The 6,294-nt window shown below is 38.1% G+C and overlaps 1 non-coding gene across 1 annotated transcript; it reads right to left on the reverse strand.

Moving 5' to 3' along the window:
- Positions 1-5,722: 5,722 nt before the first annotated feature.
- On the reverse strand, positions 5,723-5,794 carry TRNAS-GGA (transfer RNA serine (anticodon GGA)). The gene has a single exon. It is a non-coding gene; the product is annotated as a tRNA-Ser (tRNA).
- Between the last annotated feature and the right edge of the window lie 500 nt (positions 5,795-6,294).

A 6,294-nucleotide genomic window follows, 5' to 3' on the forward strand; every position in this document is an offset into this window, starting at 1 on the left:
CGAGGCTCTCTAAAATAACTAACTCACCGCGTTTTACAATACCGCTGCTAATTCAGCAGACTTGAAGCTCACTTGAACGATTAACACTACTTCCCGCCAAGCACATAGGCCGACACGCGGGGTTCTTCAATTTCTCGCTAACTACCTCCGCGCTCGTGAAGTAAGAACATCACACCCCGAACTCGTTTCCTTTCTATTTAAATCATAATACTTCCGCTGATAATTTGAATCCTTGCGCGTTCTACTAAAATTTACATATTCTGGCATTGGCAGTTCCAGGGGAAAGTAAGGCTTGACAGGAAAGATAGTTTAAACTTAAAATAAATGTTAGTTAAAATAAATATAAACCCTACATATGTATATATTCAATGTGACATTTCCAGTTCATCTTATTGCTAAGGACAACCCCAAGGTACGCGAACTTGTCAAATGTATTTAAACGATGATTTAAGAAATAAATATCAGGTTTCAATTTTGTCTTTGTAAGCGAGAAGTTCTGGACAGCAATCACATCAAGATTAGCAACAGTGTTATTATTATTACATTATACTGAATATTAATATGCTTAAACATCTTACGAGAATAAACACTCTTTCTTTGGTTTTGATAAAAACCATGTCCAAAAGCATTTGCAATAGCTTACGTAAGTAATAAAATGTTATTACTTAGCTTCTGTTTTTAGTTAATCTTTGAAATAAATATATTAAAAGTAGTCTGCTTATTCTCATATAAAGCTTTTTTAAAAAGTGCGGATTGTCTTCTCCAAGCAATTATATTGCACCGTCTCTTAGTTAATTTGTAGAGTCATTAGACTAATTGGAAGCAGGAAAGATGAAAAATATGCAACCGCTTTCGCTTGGAATCGAACCACGGACCTCTGGAAATACCGTCCCAGCGTGCAGAACCACTACACCACGAAGGACGCTAGGAAAGCGAGAGAAATACCTTATAAATTCAGATGTTCTTCGAAGACGATCTCTCCTTGACTTTAACTCCTCTAGCTCCTCGCTCCATAGACATCAGTATAACCCTCCAACGTATCTGAGTGACTCGATCGAGCAAAATTAAAAGCCTTCAAGATATTTGTCGAGCTCATAAGCAAAATCTCTTCACCTTGCTGGTTTAAAATTCCATGAGACATCTGAGGATACATATAAATTCATGTACGTGTATTAGGAGTACAAATTCTAGACAAAATATTTCGATTCAAAACATTTCAATAGTCGATTTCTCGAACCAGATTCTCAATTACGGTTATTTTAGTTGTAGTCACCTACACTCAAGAGTCAAAACATTATGACCAGCCCTACATTTTGCGATGAACGCGCCTAGATGACGTGGAAGGCACGTGATCAGGTGGAAGTGGTATTTAACTGCTGCTGGAGAGTCTGAAGAATCATTCTTTCACTTACTTCTGTGTGTGATGGGAAGGGCTGCGGATCTAAGCGACTTTTATAGAAGGCAGATTGTAATGGCTCGAAGGCTCGGAACAAGTATTTCCGAAACTGCACGACTTGTGGCTTGTTCGCGATCTACAGTTGTTAGTACGTATGAAAAGTGGATGAATGACGGTGAAACCAGCAGTAGACGACATGGTGTTGGACGTCCACACGCTATCAAAGAAAAAGGTCGTCGGAGACTGTCTCGCATGGTGAAGCAAAAGCGGAGTCAGACAGTGGCTCAGCTGACAGTCGAATACCATGCACGGCTAAGTAGAAAAGTATCGGAGCACATTGTTGGATATGGGGCTACGCAGCAAACGTCCCACTCGTGTGCCTTTGCTGACCAAGCGTCATCGCCAACTGCGCCTGCGCTGGGCCCGCGAACATCGTGACTGGTCCGTGGATCAGTGGGAGAGAGTTGCCTGGTCAGATGAATCACGGTTTGTCACTCATAACGCCGATGGCCGTGTCAGGATACGCCGTCTTTACACGAACAGTTGCTCCCTAAATGCACAGTAGGTCATACACAGGCCGGTGGTGGCGGTATTATGCTCTGGGGGACGTAAAGCAGACCATGAATGCTACAGGGTATCTGAACATCATTGCGGACCAGTTGCACTCTTATATGGCCTCTGTTTTTCCAGCTGGAAATGGAATGTTCCAACAGGACAACGCCCCGTATCACAAGGCTACAATTGTGTTGGAGTGGTTCCAGGAACATGATGCTGATTTCCAGTTAATGTCCTGGCCGCCTAACTCACCGGATCTCAATCCGATAGAACACATTTGGGATGTCATGGGACGGCAGCTCAGAGGTCAAAGACCACCAATTCGCAATATCTCGGATTTGCGTGACCGTTGCTACAACATCTGGTACAATCTGTCTCCGGCCATCTATCAAGGACTTGTGGCATCCATGCCAAGGCGGGTTGAAGCTGTGTTGCGCGCCAAAGGTTGCCCAACTCGTTATTGACAGGTGGTCATAATGTTTTGGCTCTTGAGTGTATATCAGCAGTGACACATATTATATCAGGGAAAGTCGTTGAGCCAGAGTAATGAAGAAAAGTTTCAGTTTCAGTACCTGCAACATTTAAATCTCGATAAGACTATGTAGTGGAATGGGCATTTAAATCATCTACCAATATTGTTCTATTTTCAGCCTCTAAAACTGATAAATCAGGCTTACAACCAGGAGGTATATAGATAGAATATATTGTAAATCTTTGCCCATTTTTCCGCACATACACTTTAACAATTTCTGATTTATCTTAATTTGTTTTCCATTTCCGTCACTACATTAAAGTCAGCTCTTAACCTACTCAACGATAAATTTGCTTCAACAATAGCAAAAATATTCATTTTAAGCCGAGAAAGGATATTAAGTAATTCTTGTCTTATACTCCGATAATACAGAACCAACATTCCAGGGCAAGACGCAAATATCGATGGATCCATCGAAATAGCATATATTAGGGTTACTCGACTGCATGCCATAAGTTGCAGACCATTTTGCCGACAAAGGACGTTGCCCATGGTGCAGCACTAGGACGTAGATCTGCGCTGCACCTCGCATAATATGCAAACACAAATTCTGTTTTCATTGAGATATAAATTTCGAAATGCATAAAACTTGTTATTCGTATCCATATTCTTTTACGAAATGAAACTAAAACCGAACTTTTATTGTCATATAAACAGTTAGGCGGTCTCTATTAAAAGTGTTTAAAACACCTGATGTGTATTATTTCTACTCATAGTATAATTTAAATTAAAGTACTGTTATTTAAGCAGGCTGGTTTGAGTCGGCAGATGCACATTCTTCCGTTTCATATAGTGGTCTCCTGACTGTGACGTTACTGACCTTTATAATACTTCTAAGATTTGGGCTTTATTAGAGACAACGTTGGTTTGATTCCGTTGTTTGAGCTAATCGATATCTGTCAAATAATATAGTTTAGATAACAGGGGTATAGTTAACAGATATTTCAATAAACGAAGATCTGTTGTTCTATTTGCGCCCACTAGCGCAAAGTGGTTAAGACAGCTGAAGAGTAGCAGTTCGATCTGCTTTCAAATCCTAGAGAACGGGACAAGTTCGTGGTTTTCCTCACGAGTAAAGTTAAGCCAGTTTCCTTTAGAAAGCTATCCATGACATCATCCCATTTCTTAAGCAGATAGTCCTTACAGGTTTTACCATGTTTAAATAGTCAAAACAAACTATCTGTTGCTTTTAATATTAATCTAATTTCCCCTTTACATCTATTTCATTCTAATGTTTTTAGTGCTAGAATATCTTTCATAAATTTTCGAAATATAATTATCCGATTCGGATAACCGATCGTTTCGGAAAACAAGTTGTTCGAAAACCGATGTTCAGATAATCGAAAGCATGCTGTACTTAATATTACATCAACTATAATAGATTGAAATGTGTACTTAGATAGTGAACCAGTTTTCTGCTAAATACAAGAAAGATAATGGTGCAAACAAAAAAAAAAAAAAAAAAAAAAAACGAAAATTCATCCACATAAATGACTTTAAAACAGAACATTTTACGCATTATTGATTCTCAGCTTTTACAGCCAAACCAAATTATGAATACATTTATTATCAGAAAATTTTCAGAATGCGCCTCGCACTGACTGCCGCTTCCTGTTGCCAGATTGCGAGCATATTATTTACTTAATGGTGGGTAATTTGAGAGACGATTCCCGATAATTGCTTTCTCGTCATAACCGCAACCGTCGGGATTTCTCGACGTTCGGAGCGTCCGAAATTCGAACCGAAGATTCGCCGCCAGAGATCGATGCTTTAAAGTTCTGTTAATGCTGCAATGAGCAATTCTTGCGGCAGAAAAGCCAGATAGATCCTTTGGCGAATTGATTCGTTTATTCGTTATCCCATTATTGCGTTCGAGTACAGTTGCAGTGAACACAATCAATGCAGTTACTTAATATTTTGCAACAGCATTAATTATTTATAGCACACCGAAACGCTTTTGAAGGTTTTAATCATTTTTACTTTTGTAGTCGCATGCTTTCTACCAGCCCTGCTGGAATTAGTTTGCCGAGATTTTCCAATAAGGGAGGTGCCGAGGAACAATAAATTAAAATAGAATCTTATAGAATTTATTTATTCTATCATTAATACATTCATTCTTTCCTAAAGGATTTTGAAATTATTCTTTTACGTTGTAGTTTCATTAAGATGTGTCCTTGTACGTGCATTTCCGTGAAATTTCTGTTCCCATCGAAGAAAAAGAGATTATCGAAAAATAACTCAAACAGCTTTTATTATTATTATTACTGTTTAAGGGGACTTATACACCTTAAAACCCATAGGATCTTCGAATAGGTGACTGTTGCAAGAATTGGGATAACTTATTTATTTTAAAAGCAATTACTACCAACTTTTTACAGCTGACTCCATAATATAGCTGCTTTCTGAAATAGTGATCAGAAAGTTTGTGTTGCCACAAATATTTTTATAATTTAATCCGATTTGTGACAACATTTTTCGTCATGTTTCCAACTTGCGCGCACAGTTTAAAACATTCTGTTTCATAATTTAATTCCATATTTAATATATAGCTTTTATAACATTTGGAAACTACTGTGAACCTAAAATTCTAAAAATTTCATGATAGATTTTTATTTTATTTTGAGTTGAGTTTATAAAATGTATTTTATTAACAAAATTTGTAATGTTTTCGTCCATAAAATGTTTCAATATTAAAATATTCATCAGATTGTTGGTTCAGTTAAAAAGTAGTGCCCATATAAAGAATTAAACTTTCTGGTTACTAGTTTCCAAAGCAGCTATATTATGTAGTCAGCTGTAAAAAGTTGGAAGTAATTGCTTTTAAAATAAATAAGTTATCCCAATTCTTGCAACAGTTACATATTCGAAGATCATGAGGGGTTTAAGGTGTATGAGTCCCCTTAAGAGATAAATAAACAAAACGTACTCCAAGTGAAACTTCATTTGTAGGTATTTTTAGTTTAAAATATTCTCGCGAGCAGTCGTTCTAAACTTTTAGATCTTACTTTCCTCGATTCAAGTTACGCTATCATGCATTTTCATAGACGCATTTGGTAAATGTTACCATTGCGTGAATGAGACTTTAATTAATGAGCTTACAGAGACATTAGGTTATTTTAATATGAAAAATCAACAATGCCGTCGCCATGACTCGAACCTGAACCTCTCGAATACGCTCTGAGTGTACTTGTAGAGACATTAGTATTTTTTGGAACCCAGAGAGATGAAAAATTAGCAACCGCCTTCGCCGGGAATCGAACCACGGACCTCTGGAATTCCGGCCCAGCGTGCTACCGTTACACCACGAAGGCACGCTAGGGAAGTGGGAGAAATACCTTATATACTCTCCTTTTTAAAGGACGACTAGGGTTTCAGGGGACCTAGTCGCCAACTCCTGGGGGCGGAAAATCATCATCCAGAACCCTTTTACTTCGGGCGCCACTTGTAGAGACGTTAGGATCTTTTGGAAGCAAGCGAGATGAAAAATTAGCAACCGCCTTCGCCGGGAATCGAACCACGGATCTCTGGAACACCGGCCCAGCGTACTACCGTTACACCACGAAGGCACGCTAGGGAAGTGGGAGAAATACCTTATATACTAACCACGAAGGCATGCTAAAAGGAGGGAGAAAATGTATTATAAGCTATTTAATTCATTTTTGCAAAGCATAAGCAATGCATTTTAACTTCTTAAGACTTTTACAAGTAAAATATTTAATTGGTACAGTTTAAAATATATAGGATTTGTACGACATCCGGTTATTTTATCAAAATTTGCACCATTGTTGTTATTCCATAAAACCTATTTCTA

The sequence above is a fragment of the Stegodyphus dumicola genome, chromosome 1 (genome assembly GCF_044657685.1).
Source record: "Stegodyphus dumicola isolate Sdum_Otavi_A_Nest chromosome 1, ASM4465768v1".
Lineage (NCBI taxonomy): Eukaryota > Metazoa > Arthropoda > Arachnida > Araneae > Eresidae > Stegodyphus > Stegodyphus dumicola.